Genomic DNA, 17,074 nt, shown 5'->3' with positions numbered 1-17,074 from the left:
CTTAAAAAAAATGGAAGCAGTAACGTGGGACTTCAACCAATCGGATTGGGGTTGTACCATGTGATTGCATCCCTTTTTCTGGTGACATCATTTTAAAGGTAGAGAAGCATATCCTTCCTGATTGGATGGCTTCCCTCCCTTTAAGATGACATCAAATCCTGAAGACATTAAAGGTAATAAACACATTGATTGTATGTTTTTTAATTGTATATTTTTCTGGGTATAGATAAACACAGTGACAAGCAATGCATTTTTAGGCAAATGGTTGTTTTTATTTCATTGTAAGGTATTGCATTTTTTGGTATGTTCTTTTTTTTCTTAGCTTGACCATTGACTGCCAATGTGCTTATGTGCTTATCTATGCCCCTTTTATAGTATAAATAAGCACAGTTACAAGCAATGAATTTCTGTTTCAAATGCTTTTTTTTTAAATTGCTTGTATTGTATTTTTGCTGATGCTTTTTTTTTTAGGTAAGCCCATCCATTGTCAGTGTGGTAATCCATGCCCATATTGGGGGCATGGCTTACCACAGTCACAATCAATGGCTTTATTCTCATCGGTGGAAGAGAGTCATGGCCCCTCAGATTCATTTGACCGCACAGATGACATATGGAGGAAAAGCAGTGAGGCAAGCGGCGTACAGAGAGATGCATCCACTCCAGTAAGAGCAGGACCCTCATCCCAATTCCAGAGAGACTGGGAGGGGAAACCTTTTTAGGACAAGGAGGTCCAAAAGAAAAAAGAGGCCTAGGAGGGGAAAAGAAATGGAAGAAATACAGTATGCCTCAATAATATGGAGATCAATGTGATTAACATTTCTGATATGATCCTTACTACTAGCCAGCTATCCCTGCTTAATAAGGGGTTAAATGTTGCCCCATTTAATGATTTTTCATTATTTGGTCCAATCATAGATTTACAACGCTTTACACAAAAATTGTGTCTTCATAAATTCTTTGTTGCACATAATGTAAAGGGAGGAGAGGTTGATCTGGATGCTCAAACACAGACATCACAGATACAGTACCAACAGAGGATGATGGTTCTAGCGATCCCCAATGGACATTTAGGCAGTATTGCGCTCTTGCAGACATGTGAGAATTGGGGAGGAAATGTGACAGTTTGGAGCCTTCTGGGATGTCTCTTACACTGGACTTTTTTAGTCATACACACACCAATTTTAGGAGAGAGTCTACATTTTGTGCCAAAGCCTCCAAAGGCCATTTTATCTCAACATTTGAACAGTTAGTAGAGAGGGACTTAAAAATACTAGCTGAGGGTTAAACCTTTTGCCATCCCTGGGAGAAAATATAACATCAGAGGAGAAACAGCATTTTCTAAACCTGAAAAACAACAAATCCATAGGAATTAAAAATGCGGATAAGGTGGGGTAATCATAGTGCAATCCTCCGCTGATTACTAATTAGAGGCTCTGAGACAATTAAGTAATACCAACTTCTATAAAAAAATGACAAAATATCCCACGGGAATATTCAAGCAAGAGCTGAGACCTCTTTTGGAAATGGGGGAGGTACTGTATGTTCTGAACAAAAAAGAGTTGGATTTCCTGTACCCTCTGCATCCAATCATACCCATCTTTTACCATCTCCCAAAGATCCCTAAATCGCTGACACATCCGCCAGGTAGTCCTATGGTGTCCAGCATTGGATCTTTGGGAGATGGTCTTTCACGTTATATTGACAAATGTTTGAAGCCCATAGTGGGAACACTATCGTCTTTTTTGAAAGACACAAATGTGTTGCTTACAGATATTCAAACTTTTCATTGGGAAAGTGATTTTCGGTGGGTAACAATGGATGTGGCATCACTGTACTCCATTATAAAGCATGAAACATTTTTTTTGGATCGTTCACATTTGACACCAGCACTGCACTTTTTTGTTGGAGTCTATCACATTTCTTTTGACACACAATTATTTTAATATTGATTCACAATTTTATTTACAAATTATGGGCACAGCGATGGGCACTTCTTTTGCACCATTTTATGCTAATTTATTTATGGGGTTGTGGGAATCTATTTTTATTTTTGGTGACTGCAATCCCTTTAGAAAACACATTAAATATTATAAATATTACACATAGATTATTTGCTTTTCATTTGGGAGGTTGATATATGCACTTTACAAGAATTTATTATGTCTCTTAATGTTAAGGATTACAATTTTCACTTTACTTATGAGCACGATCCTCACCATATATATTATTTAGATGTCATGCTTTATGTGGATATGAAGGGTAATGTCCAAATGGACCTGTACAGGAAGGCCAACTCAATGAACTCTCTAATGATGGCTAAAAGCAATCATGCAAGATCCCTTAAACAAGGAATTCCCAAAGCTCAACTATTAAGATTAAGGAGAATTTGCTCCACAGAGGAGAATTTTGATAAACAGTCAAGGGAACTTATCAACAGATTTTGTACAAGGGGATATAGTGCACCCCAGCTTGAAGAAGCTCTGTTAGAAGTAAAACAACAAGATACAGTAGAATAAATGTATTGTCTAAAAATACAAGTAAAAAAAGACAGTGGGACGACAATAATACAAATAAAACACGGGAGGTACCCTTGTTTATTACAACCCAGAGCAGGCAAGCAGGGGTAATAAATTCCATCATTTCCAAGCACTGGGACATTTTGAAATTAGATAAGGGACTGGTGCCCTTGATACAGAAAGGGACAAAGTTTGTTTTCAAAAAAGCCAGGTCACTTGCTACCTTCTTGTCCCCAAGTCTCTTGAGCTCTAGATCACGTTCCAGTGGTGTGAGAGGTATCCGAAAGGTGTTTCATAAGTGTGGATGCTGCACCATGTGTTGTTATGCCCACTCAACTAAAACAATGGAATGTGTTCAATCTAAAAAACAAAGGAGAATACTAACATTTATTAATTGTAACACGTTATGTTGTATATGCTTTGATATGTGGATGTGGGAAATATTATATTGGCCGTACTATCAGGCCACTTAAGAAAAGGATCAGCGAACATGTCCGCTTGATCAAACAAGGAAACATACTACATCCTGTCTCAAAGCTTTTTTCAAATTGTTGGATGGGGGGCATTAATAACTTCACATTCTCGGGTACTGAGCATCTTCCCGCACCAACACATGGGGGTGGTAGATTGAACATGCTCAATAGATCTAAAACCTATTATAAGGGATGATGTCTATGAAGGGAATGATGAAAATGTAGAGACCTTGAGGATAGAAATTAGCAGTGGAGGTAAAAGTATAAAGAAAATGTTTGTGGGAATATGCTATAAACCACCAAATATCTGTGAGATTGAGGAAGCTAAAATACATTTGCAAATGGAGAAGGCATCAAAATTGGGTCATGTTTGCATAATGGGGGATTTTAATTATCCAGACATAGACTGGGGCAATGCGATTAGCATTACAACAAAAGGAAACAGGTTTTTGGGGGTGCTTAAAGATAATTATATGACCCAAATTATTGAGGAACCAATCAGGAGAGGGGCAGTTCTGGATTTGGTCATATCAAACAATGTAGAAGTAATAACAAATATTCAAGCCCTGGAACATTTGGGTAACAGTGATCATAACATGGTCTCATTTGAAATAAATTATCAAAAAACAGATTACGTGGGTTCAACAAAGACTTTAAACTTTAGAAAGGCAGATTTTAATAAAATGAGGTCTAATCTAGTAGTAATACAATGGGATGATGTTTTTGCAGGGAAAAATGTAGAAGATAAATGGGCAGTCTTTAAAACATTGTTAGAAAAGCACACTTATCAGTGTATACCCTTGGGTAATAAGTATAAAAGAAATAAGTCAAAACCAATGTGGCTAAATAAACAGGTAGGGGAGGAAATGGACAAGAAGAGGAAGGCGTTTAGATTCTTTAAGTCAGAAGGGACAGAGACATCGTATCAGAATTATAAGGAATGTAACAAAAATTGCAAAAGGGCAATTAAATTAGCAAAAATGGATAATGAAAAAAGGATTGCAATAGAAAGTAAGGTCAACCCTAAAAAGTTCTTTAAGTACCTTAATAACAAAAAAACGAGAAAAGAAAATATAGGACCCTTTCAGTGTGAGATGGGTAGGAAGATTATTGGAGATATGGAAAAAGCAGAGGTATTAAACAAATTCTTTGCCTCTGTGTTTACCAGGGAAGAATCAAGTTCAATAGTAGCGCCACAGGAGGAAGCCACAACCTCCATATTAATGACCAATTGGTTAACTGAGGAAGAAGTTCATAAGCGACTTGAAAAAATTAAAGTAAATAAGGCACTTTGCCCCGATGGCATACATCCAAGAGTTCTAAAGGATTTAAGCTCAGTAATAGCAAAACCATTATATTTAATATTCAAGGACTCCATTTCCACAGGCTCAGTACCACAAGATTGGCGTAAAGCAGATGTGGTGCCTATATTTAAAAAGGGAGCTAGATCACACCCGGGGAATTACAGACCTGTAAGCCTGACTTCAATAGTAGGGAAACTACTTGAAGGTTTAATATGGGATAATATTCAGGAATACCTAATGGAAAACAAAATTATTAGTAATAGTCAGCATGGATTTATGAAGGATAAATCTTGCCAAACTAACCTTATTTGTTTCTTTGAGGAGGTAAGTAGGAATTTAGACCAGGGTAATGCAGTTGATGTGGTCTACTTAGATTTTGCAAAGGCTTTTGATACGGTTTCACACAAGAGGTTGGTGTACAAAATAAAGAAAATTGGACTCAGTAATAATATATGCACCTGGATTGAAAACTGGTTAAAGGACAGACAACAGAGGGTTGTCATAAATGGAACTTTTTCAGGTTGGGCTAAAGTCGTGGGTGGAGTACCTCAAGGATCGGTACTGGGACCCCTGCTTTTTAATTTGTTTATTAATGACCTTGAGGTTGGGATCGAGAGCAAAGTCTCCATCTTTGCTGATGATACTAAATTGTGTAAGGTAATAGAATCAGAGCAGGATGTAATTTCTCTTCAGAAGGACTTGGAGAGACTGGAAACGTGGGCAGGTAAATGGCAAATGAGGTTTAATACAGATAAATGTAAGGTTATGCATTTGGGATGCAAGAATAAAAAGGCGACTTACAAATTAAATGGAGATATATTGGGGGAATCCTTGATGGAGAAGGATTTAGGAGTGCTTGTAGACAGCAGGCTTAGCAATAGTGCCCAATGTCATGCAGTAGCTGCAAAGGCAAACAAGATCTTATCTTGCATCAAACGGGCAATGGATGGAAGGGAAGTAAACATAATTATGCCCCTTTACAAAGCATTAGTAAGACCACACCTTGAATATGGAGTACAATTTTGGGCACCAATCCTAAGAAAAGACATTATGGAACTAGAGAGAGTGTAGAGAAGAGCCACCAAATTAATAAAGGGAATAGACATTCTAACTTATGAGGAGAGGCTAGCTAAATTAAATTTATTTACATTAGAAAAGAGGCATCTAAGAGGGGATATGATAACTATATACAAATATATTCAGGGACAATACAAGGAGCTTTCAAAAGAACTATTCATCCCACGGGCAGTACAAAGGACTCGGGCCATCCCTTAAGGTTGGAGGAAAGGAAATTTCACCAGCAACAAAGGAAAGGGTTCTTTACAGTAAGACCAAAAAGCGCACCAGCACAAACGGAGGAGGAAGAACCCAGGACAAAAAATGATTAAAAGGGCACTTTAATGTGACAAAAGACCCATCCAACGCGTTTCAAACGTCACAGCGCTGTGACGTTCGAAACGCGTTGGATGGGTCTTTTGTCACATTAAAGTGCCCTTTTAATCATTTTTTGTCCTGGGTTCTTCCTGCTCCGTTTGTGCTGGTGCGCTTTTTGGTCTCCCTTTTCCCTGTATTGCATTGAGTAGCTGCACAGCCTGCCTGCCTGCCCTACCAGGATGTGAGTACTTGTATATTTTTCAGGGGAACCTGCCAATGAGACTGATGGTGAGTGGGTTGCACCACACACCACCTGTCTTCAGGAGGATAGTACCCATTATATGACACAATAGGTACTATATCAATTGTTAGTACCCTGGTACAGTGGTCTGGCTTATTATCATTTTGAGATATACCTGCATTTGAGCGCTTCAGCTATTTTCCATATTCTTTACAGTAAGGGCAGTTAAAATGTGGAATTCATTACCCATGGAGACTGTGATGGCAGATACAATAGATTTGTTCAAAAAAAGGTTGGACATCTTTTTAGATGGGAAAGGTATACAGGGATATACCAAATAAGTATACATGGGAAGGATGTTGATCCAGGGATTAATCCGACTGCAAATTCTTGGAGTCAGGAAGGAATTAATGTTTCCCCTTAATGGGGTTTTTTGTTTGCCTTCCTCTGGATCAATAAGTAAGTATAGATATAGAATAAAGTATCTGTTGTCTAAATTTAGCATAGGTTGAACTTGATGGACGTACGTCTTTTTTCCACCTCATCTACTATGTAACTATGTAACTATGTAATAAACAAGAAATGTCATGGATTTACAGTATGGGCACTTTGTCTCATATGGGTATTAATATAGACTGAGAGCTTACACATTTTCTGGTTTGACTATAAGCTCCAGTCTACCTTTGCCCTGGTTTCATTTTCAAAATGATCACCACCATAGAAATGCTTAAGATTAAGTAACATGATGTGGTTAGACAATACATTGGATCATGTAGGAATTATCCTCTCTTACAATTTTGTTACAATCGATATCATCCTTATTTTGATAAACAGTATCGGGCATAATGCCTTATGAGATACATCAATAGAATCCTATAATGTATATGTAGATACCGTTTGTATCTTTTTAAGTATTTTCTATGATTGTGTGTTTGTTTATGTATGTGTTGTTTAGATAATGGTGTTTCAATTATAGTAATTTTTAATGTTTTCACTTAGGTCACAGATGCTGAGCAATTGGCGATTACATGATAATGTGGGGAGATGTAGGACCCACATCTCATTTGATCATTTGATATTTCAAATTGGTATGAAGACTAGAAGTGACTCATCTATATAAAGTGTCACATTACGTTTTGGTTGTAATGTATAGATGTATTGTAGGACCGCCTCCTATGTGGGCTCACAGATTGGCTGCTGATTTCGGTTCCGATTGGTCCATCCCCGTGCCATCCGCAGGGGCGGGGGGGAGGAAGGAGGAGGGGAAGTGAGCCGATGATATCTATCAGCAATCAGTTGGAGCCCTATATAGTAAGCGCTTGTGACACTGGGTACTCTTTGATAAAGTGCCTATCGGCAGGGAACGCGTCAGAGGAACTATCCTTTTTTTGTTTTCATCAAGGCTTCATGCCTAATAAATAGCTCATTTTTTTAACCTGCCTCCAGCCCGAATTTTTGCAGTGCTTAGTCCTGATCTCTTCGTTTTCTTGAATCAACATATGATCATGGACTTCTTTGCATCAGTTGTTTGAGGAGCATCGAGGGTCAAGAGATAGTGCTTGAGTAGGACGGGAGGTCCAGACATCAAAGGTAAGAAACACATTGATTGTATGTTATTTAATTGTGTATTTTTCTGGGTATAGATTAACACAATGACAAGCAATGCATTTTTAGGCAAATGTTTGTTTTAATTTCATTGTAAGGTATTGCATTTTTTGGTATGTTCTTTTTTTTCTTAGCTTACACATTGACTGCCAATGTGCTTATCTATGCCTCTTTTATAGTATTAATAAGCACAGTTTTGTTTCAAATGCTTTTTTTATTTAATTGCTTATATTGTATTTTTGCTGATGCTTTTTTTTTTTTTTAGGTAAGCCCATCCAATGTCAGTGTGACAATCCATGCCCATATTGGGGGCATGGTTTACCACAGTCACAAAAAAATGTTTTATTGTAAAATGCAACAAGAACACTCCAAAGTGCAAAACTCCCCTCAGGCATGTAAAAAAGGGAAAAAAAGAAAACAAAGTGCAAATATTTATTACACAAAAAAACTATTAACAAAAGGATGAGTGCCCAATCACGTGGTAAAAATGTAATTCAGGCGCTTCCATATTTCTGATCTGCAGTAGATATTTGGCAGGACCTCTCTCAAACCATAAACAAAAAGAAGAGGAAATATATTGTAACACAATTTAATTTAAACATACATATACAGCAGAGACTGCGACTATTCTAACACAAACCAGTGGCAATCGCCAAAAAGACACAGGTACACCCAGGTACATGCTGGATACATGCCTTAAACTTGCCTTAAACTAGCCCAAGCATTTCTACATTGATTAATGGCCCATCAGATTAACAGCGGGGGTCCCTGGCAGTCCCATTCAAACTGAGTGGGAATGCCAGGGACCCCTGCTGTGTTAATCCTATGGGTCATTAGTCAATGCAGAAATGCCTATAACTTGCTTTAAACTAGCCCAGCACATACCAGCACATACCCAGAATGTAACCGGGCTAGTTTAAGGCAAGCTTTAGAATAGTTGTGGTCTCGTCTGTATGAGCAGTGAGCCCATGAAACTCACATGTTCCCATAAGAACATAAGCAGATTGACCACTCTGGGTCCAGTAGATGTCCCGATTGTGCTCAGATGAAGCGCCGGTGAGTGGAAGCGGTATCCCTGTGAGTTTCTCCTGCGGATTACATCACAGATCAGCTTAGCCAATGGAAGCCTCCGATTTCGGCTTCCCCGGTCTTCACGGCAGCAGCAGGACACCAAAGTAACACAGTGTTCTTACACAAAAAAGGGACCACCTTACGCGTTTCATTCGGTACTCCGAACTTCCTCAGGGGTGCAATAATACATCAAGGTGCACAAGTCCTGTATAAATTGTCCCTAATGGCGACATCACAGCGCAGAAAACTTGGTAAAAATAGGGGCAGCGCAAAGCTATTAACAAATCACTGCATGACAGATACAAACAGCAACAAATGTATATACACATCAAAAAACATAAGTAATCAATAACTAGGGATGTGAATGAATGGTCTAGGGGAGAAACAAACATGGATTAGCACACAGTATTAACATAAAAAACATATATAATATAATACTCAGCAAAAAGGCTGAAGAGAAAATTAATACACAATTAAAGAACTAGAAACTCAGAGTACATAAAACATTCAATGAGAATAAAACCTCATACATACTGTAGGGGAAATACGGCACAGATAGGCTAAATAAAAATGGAATGTAGGTCTATATCAATGTTGAGATGTAGGGGTTTATCCAGAATTTTTCCTTTTGTGAAACATCCTGTATACGGTTGCCCCTTCTCCAATGCAATTTAACTATATCAATGCCTTGGTATAAAATACCTGACGGATTGGACTGGTGGAACTTCTTAAAATGTAATGACACATTATGACTTTCAAATCCTAATGTGATATTCATAATATGTTCCAATATTCTGACGCATATAGGTCAATGGTACAACCTACATATTGTAGCCCACAGGGGCAACATATTACATAAGTGATCTTCAGTGTTCCCCACGGGTTCCCACCGGTCTCCGGGGGGAACCTGCGGGCCTCTGGTATCAATCCTATACAGTAAAAATAAAAGAAACACTGTAACAGGGGACTTACCCTGTTAAGAAAACTTGCCTCTAATCCAGCAGTGTGCTGGATAATTGACCAGCACCTGGCTGATTAGAGGTGTTAGAAAAAGCCTGCCTCAGAGACAGGAAGTGAGACTCCTTAGCCCACCTGTGAGCTGAACAAGGAGACAGACATCTTTAGCCTACCAGAAGAGGCTGCCAGCAAGACACAGGGGAAAGTACTTCTAAACCTAGAGAACAAAGAAGCCTTCCCCTACAAAAGACAGATAAGAATTTATTTTCTAAGACTTTTTGTATATCTGCACATATTAAGATATATGTTTGGGGCTGGGAGACATGCTAATCTAAAAGGAGTTGTGGACTGCATACACTGGCGACACACTTTATTCGAGCTCGGCTAGTCCCACGAATTCGGGTATACCCGGGTGTAGTGAGGTTTGTGACTGTTTTCTGCCCGAGTGCATTGAGGTATTTTCAGGCAGGGATTGAAGCATTTTATTCCCGCTGGCTGCAATACTGCACAGTTTATATATATATACTGCATTACAATTCATGAATTTATGCCATCTGGTAGACACGCGAAGCATTGCAGCCTATTAAATCCTAATCATTATCATTTAACAGATCAGCCGCCCATCAGCCAGGCATGAACCCAGGCTGGGAAGGCAAATGCAACGGGGCTTGTCAGAGGTGAGGAGCGGCGCATTCCAGGTATCTGCCAGGTACATACTGGGTATTTGCTCGAATAAAGTGTGTCGGTGCAGTAGGTTTCCCTAGAAATTCTCCCAAGTGGAACAGAAGCTTTGTTTGACCCCTTATTTGCATAAGTCTGGATGATTTTCTTGTGTTAAAGAAACAGGCGCAATAAAAGCCTTATTTAATTTCACCTTAAAAAAGTCTCCATTGCATACCTCTGCACATGTCCTCCTACATATGGTGGCAGAAGTGGGATTTGAACCCACGCCTCCATACAGAGACCAGAATTAAAGGGATACACATCCAGGCAGGAAATCTACACTGCACTGAAGAAAACCACAGATGGACTCTTTTCCCCGATTCCAAGAGGAGAGAGAGAGACTGTGCTGAAGCAGGTAAACCTTACTTGCCTATCACAATAAAGTGTAATATGGTCGTTGAAATAGGGGTTTTGCCTTCCAGCCGTAGTCAGGGTTCAAGAAGTAAGTTAGCCCTTAAAAGGGATAGGCGTTTGTTGTTTTCAAATGTTTCGCTGAAGCAGTGAATACAGATGGTGACCCACGAGCGGTACTGATTCTGCAAGTAAAGGCTGCCACACCGCATAGGACAACCAGCTGTGAATGGAGTATATGCAGAAAAGTGGGAAAATTGATGCAAGACTGTGCTGAAGCAGGGGAATCTTCAGCAAACAAGTGCTGTGTGTAAAATTGCCCCGCCGGGTAAAAAGGGATTGCTGAACTGTGTAATGGGTAACCCAAAGCCAATTGCTGAGTGTTAAGTCACCCTGCCCAGAGTGAAAGAAAGTGAAAAAAAAAAAGAGTATATTTTTTCTGCAAGTAAAGTCTGTATGTATCTTGGGAGTATAACATGCACCCAAAGTAGGAAGAGTGAATGCCATATTACCCAAAGATGAGATTGAAAATTACTGAACTCAAGCAGAAAACCAAATGCCTTTGCTGAAGCCAGAAAATGAGCAGCTAGCAAGCATTGTGTTTAAAGAAATAGAACCCTGGGAATTTAAAATGGCCACCCAGCTGAAGTCAAATACAGACTCTGCAAAAATAGGGAAGAAAATGTGTTCCTGGTGTAAAGAACCACACCACACAGAGCAGTGTCCCTTCAGGCCTTATTCAGACGATAAGAGTGAATGCATGCACAGTAATGCCAATATTGTAAAACTTACCCAAGGGAAGAAAAAGTCTACAGAGAGGCCTATGAGAGCTACGACCTCTACAAGCAAAATATGCCCACCTGTAGGACTACCACCATTTGGGGCTCTAGCAAATACAGTGGCAACAGCTGCAATAGCGCCTCCTGAGGTCAGGAAGAAAAATACACCTGATAGCCCCAAAATGGAGGACAAGACGCAGCCTGTAATGAACCCTACCCCACGGAAGAGTGGCCCTTCCAGTCCGATGAGGAGGAAGTTGTATAGTGAACCGTGATGTTCACAAATCCGACGCTCAGAGGTATATCAGGAAGCTGAACAGCATCAAATAGTATATCATGAAAAAGGGAGTGACCGAGTCACAGGCTCTAGTAAAATAGATGATGAACTCACGATTAACCGAAGGGCCCGGCGGTATCCCCACAATGTCTGCAAGCTCATCCGGTCTTCCTCACCACGATCAAACAGCGACTCCTCCGTCGCAATGGGGACTAGGTGTAATCTGTATCCGGCTATTGCCCCAGCAACCCGGCGTGCTAACGATGGCGTCTTGCGTAGCTATGGTGCTCCTCCCACAGGAGAAAAGATCGATGCACCGCCAAAGAACTTGTGCAGAGGCTGAGAGATGTGACTAAAAAAACTTTATTGCGGCATGGAAGTGGAGCTCTGGCGGATCCTCTGACGCGTTTCAGCCGCAAGGGCCTTTGTCAAAGGTATCCTGAGGAAAACAAGAGAGAGATACCGAGTCTTTGGGAAAATGCCCGCCAGAATTTTGAGATGAACTGTGATCCACGGTCAGAGACAATAGAAATGGGAACGCCATGTAACCTAAAAATTTCTTTGGAGAAGACATCAGCCAATGTGGCAGAATTAGGAAGGCCCTTGAGGGGAATAAAGTGTGCTTGTTTAGAGAACCTGTCTACTACGACCAGAATGGTGTTCATCCCTTTGGAAATGGGCAGTTCAACAATGAAATCCGTCGAAATATGTTTCATGGGTTGTTCCGGAATGGGGAGAGGAAAGAGAAGTCCAGAAGGTTTGTGATGGAGTGTCTTACTCTGGGCACATACAGGACAGGCGGAGGTAAAGTCAAGAATGTCTTGGTTCATCTTTGGCCACCAAAAAGTCAGTTTAATGAGATCTGCTGTCCTTTTGAAGCCTGGATGACCAACTGCTCTAGAAGAATGACCCCAAAGTAAAACTTTATGGCGAAAGCGTGGACTGCGTTTAGGCATCCTTCTGGTACCCTGAACCTGCTGGGAATGTGAGCTTGAGCTTTGTTGATTTCGTCCAACACATCGAAGTTGTTACCGGAAATTATACATTTGCCTGGAAGAATAGGCTCCGTGGTTTCATTACCTTCGGTTTCGGTGGGGAACTGACGAGAGAGAGCGTCCGCTTTGACATTTTTGGAATGTACGAGATGGTGTAGTTAAAGCGGGAAAAGAAGAGTGACCAGCAAGCTTGGCGGGATCCCAGACGACGAGCCCCCTCAATATATAACACATTTTTTTGGTCAGTGAGAATAGCAACTGGTTCTTTGGAACCTTCCAAAAGGTATCTCCATTCTTGAAGAGCCAGAATTATGGCCAAAAGTTCACGATTACCACCATCATAATTCCTTTCGGCAGATGAAAATTTCCGTGAAAAAAAACCACAGGGGTGAAATTTTTCTTGGGGAGAAGTCCTCTGGGAAAGGACTGCGCCGGCTCCTATGTCCGAGGTGTCGACCTCCAAAGTGAAGGGGAGGGAGGTATCTGGATGACGAAGGATGGGTGCAGAAACAAAAGCCTTCTTGAGAACCTCAAAAGCAAAAGCAAGAATAGCCTCTGGAGACCAGGAGGAAATATCGGTGCCCTTCTTGGTCAATGCGGTGATGGGAAGAGCAATAGAAGAAACATTTTTGATGAATTTCCTGTAATAGTTGGCAAAGCCGAGAAAACGCTGCACAGCCTTGTGTGAATTAGCTAGTACACTGATCCATGCGTACGCTCAGGGTAATCAACTCCTCCAGGGAGGAGGCCGGGCATGAGTCGCTAGGTCGTCTTTCAACGTAACTGAGAGTCCGTGCCAATACGTGGCGGCGAGTGCCTCATCATTCCATTGGACTTCAGCAGCCAGCGTGCGGAACTCGATGGCGTATTTGGCAGCTGATTTTCGGGCCTGTGAAATGTGAAAAAGAGAGAAGGCGGCTGTCTCGCCCCGTGCAGGGGTATCAAATACAAGTTGAAACTACCGTCTGAAGAGAGAGTAATCTTGCGTTACTTCACTTTTGCGCTCCCATAGGGGGGAGGCCCAGGTGAGAGCATCTCCGGTGAGCAAGGCGTAGACAAATGCTACTTTAGCACAACCAGTGGGAAACAGGGAGGGGGACATCTTAATCTGCACCTCACATTGGTTTAAGAAACCGCGGCAGGCGAGGGGGTCCCCATCGTAGCGATTCAGAGAGAGAATCCGGGGCCCAAGGTTGGCATAGGTTGTGGCCACCGGTGGCGTGGGAGCCATGGGACTCTCCTGAGGGGAGAACTTGGCCAATTGCTGGGAGACAGTAGTCAGCTGGTTACTGACAAATTGTAAGGCCTCTAAGGAAATACTTGTACCCACCTCAGGGGGGTCTGCGTTTGTTGGGCTCTGCATAATGTCACGCCTGTATGCCCGCAGACCTGGCAAGACCCCAGTACTGAGGTGGGAACGGTATTACACCATACACCCACAGCAGTGGGAGCAAGCCCGGAGTGTGGTATAGTGTTGCTGGGCCTATAGAGAGAGTGGTTAATGATACTTGCAATGTCCGTAGGTGTAAGCGCAAGAATGGTCGTGTCCGTGTGCCAATGTCCAGGAGTCCAGAGAGTAGAGTCGTCGGGGTACATAGCCAGGTCCAAGGATGCCAGAGGTAAGCAAGGTAGTGTTTGAAGCAAGGTTCAAAGGGGTACAGAGAGCAGGGTAGTCCAGACCAAGCAGGGGTCAAAGCCAGGGAAATCCAAAGTAAACACAGGAGCAGGATACAGCAGGGACACAGAGGGAGCACAGCATAGGTCAGCACTCACAGGGAAACAGGAACTATGCAGAGCGAGGAAGAAGAGGACAGTCTGGGATTATAAAGGGATACACACCAATAGGAGAGAGGGGAGGAGCAGAGAGAGAAGTGGGAGACAACAGAGATAGGTCAGGGAGAGAAGAGGAGGCGACAGAAGGGGCAGTCAGGGGAATAGCCTGTAGGGATTGGGAGGAGGAGTCAGGAACGTGGCAGGCCAAAGAAGAGGAGCATGTGCGCGCGCCCTCTGTAAGTTGAGGGTGCGCGCTCACAGGCTGTGACAGGGAGATGGCCCGCAGGGACTGGGAGGAGGAACCAGAAGGGCGACAGAGCCCAGAGGAGGAGTGTGTGCGCATGCCCTCTGCCATCTGAGGGAGCGCATGCACAGGCCGCGTCACCAGGCGTGCAGAGCACCGCGCCACGGGTACCCCGCTATAGGGAGGCAAAGGAGCGGACGGGGCCGCCAAGGAAGGTGAGGTACTGGCCGCGGGCATAGTGGGTGTCTGGTGTGGGGAGCGTCACTGCAGGGGCTCGGGGACCGCGCGGGAGCGCAAGACCTGCGGGGCATGCGCTGAGGCAGAGGAGTAGAGGGAGAGGTAGATGGAACGGGACAGGAGTGGGAAAGGGTAGAGGGATTGGAAGGAGATGGCACAGAGGGAGAGAAAGAAGGGGAAGTAATTCCCTGAATCGTCACACAATGTACTCTTTGGCCAGGACAGAATTGGACGATCTCAAGACTGAGCTAGATACTGCAAACGCTACTATTACCGCCATGGATGAAAAGAAGAGCCAATCTGATAAAATGATGGCTAAACTGAAGCGTAAGTATGAGGAGGCACTGCATGAGATTACAGTCTTTCAGCAAGAGGTTCACACTCTTCATGTAGAGCTGAATGCCTCACAACAGGAAGTCAACAGTGACCGGACAGAGGTGGACGTATCTCAGAAGGAGATTCATACAGTCCGCAGAGCACTGGATGCCTCACATCATGAGATCAACAGCTGCCACACAGAACTGGAAGTCTCCAGAAAGGAACTTCACAGTCTCACTGAGGAGATGGACATTTCAAAGAAAACTATCCTCAATCTTAACTTAGATCTCAAAGTCTCTCAGAAGGAGCTTCAAAACCTAAACCTGGAGATAGAAGTCTCACGCCAGGAGACAGCCCGCCTCAAAGCAGATGTGCAAAATTGGAAGGTGGATTGCAAGGAGGCCCTGAATAGTACAGAGACTGAAAAAGGAGAAAATTTAAGATTAAAAAAAGAAAATTTGGAGTTGACAGACCATGTCAATGGAAAGAATGAAAAGCTGCACGAGCTTGAAAAAATAAAGAAACGGTTGGAAGATGAAAAATTTGAAGCAGAGCACCGACTGCAGAACCAACTGCAAGGTCTGCGTACACACCTCCAGAATGTCGAGGAGGAGCAGCAAACTCTGCAGGAAGAAAATCTGCAGGCTGCTAAGGAAATACAAGTGCTGCAGGAACGTCTGATTACCCAGTGCGTCCCCGCAAAGCAGCAGAATAAACTGAAGGCTACCCTGACCATCACCAAAGCATCGCTAGAGGCTAAGCTTAGAGGCCAGGTGACTCGGTACAAGGGGGAGCGCAAAAAGGTCCAGAAACTGAGACGAGTATCTGCGGCCCAAGCGAAGAAGTTCACAGTGCTCCACAAAATAATGAATGATAGGTGGAAGCAAGCTCAGAGAAAACACAGGGAAGAAATTAAGACCCTGAAAGGAGAATGTCAGGAAACACTCAAGAAACAGAGTGAGACTCTGCAGCCCAGTAACTTACAGATGCCTCCAATACGGGAAAAGGTATTGGCTCTGTCCAAGCATCGGTATCCCACAGTAACTATGGCCCGTGAGGACAGGGGACAGTGAGAGCAGGGGACACCACTCACCTTCAAAACAAGATTACGAAGTTTGAGCCACCTAAGAAAGCACTAGCCAAACCTGCAACCGCCCAACAGGCAACAAACAGAGGTAGGAGTGCAGAATCAAAGCCTGAGGAATTCTTAGCTGAGGTAGCTGAAAAGATAGGACATTCTCTGGAAATGGAGCTGGAATCGCAACTCATTCCCAAAGTAGCTGAACTGGCGACTACATTGAATGGGAAAAGTGCAGGAAGACAGCTTCAAGAACTAAGGGCTCAAGTGGCTGGTGTTGGGCGATCTTGTGATACCAGGAAATTGACATTTGGTGCTAAAGTGGAGCACATGGGAAGGATGGCGAGAGAGAGCGATTTGCATAGGCGCTCTGCGACTGTCGCCATACAGTCTGCCTACAAAAAGAGGAGTGCCCGACACAGGGGAAAGCTCAGGACCACGTGGTCAGTAGAAAGACTGTACTTAGGAAAAGTTCTCCTTGAGTGACTGAGGACTGCTGATCTCAAGCACCTTCTGGAGGAGACACTACTAAACTGGAGGAAGGGCTCCAATCCCAGCAGGACTGAGGGTTCTCCTCCATCCACTCTCATTCAAGTCACAGAGATATCTCGAATGAGAGTGGAAGGATGAGCTTTGGCCGTGGCAAGCCCGAGCTTCCCACAAACAGAGGAGGTATGTAACAGGGGACTTACCCTATTCAGAAAACTTGCCTCTAATCCAGCAGTGTGCTGGTTAATTAACCAGCAGTGTGCTGGTTA

The 17,074-nt window shown here is 42.8% G+C and overlaps 1 long non-coding RNA gene across 2 annotated transcripts in view; it reads right to left on the bottom strand.

Annotated features, from left to right (window-relative positions):
* LOC142486925 (uncharacterized) overlaps nucleotides 1–17,074 on the bottom strand; it is a 90,048-nt gene that overhangs the window by 2,100 nt on the left and 70,874 nt on the right. For both annotated transcript variants that reach the window (XR_012799082.1, XR_012799081.1), the window contains exon 4: nucleotides 2,740–2,876. This is a non-coding gene — a long non-coding RNA (uncharacterized LOC142486925). The remainder of the gene's footprint in view (nucleotides 1–2,739; nucleotides 2,877–17,074) is intronic.

This window comes from Ascaphus truei, chromosome 2 (assembly GCF_040206685.1).
Source record: "Ascaphus truei isolate aAscTru1 chromosome 2, aAscTru1.hap1, whole genome shotgun sequence".
NCBI classification, from domain to species: Eukaryota; Metazoa; Chordata; class Amphibia; order Anura; family Ascaphidae; genus Ascaphus; species Ascaphus truei.
The sequence above is the reverse complement of the archived record's forward strand: the minus strand, read 5'-3'. Positions and strand labels throughout refer to the sequence as shown.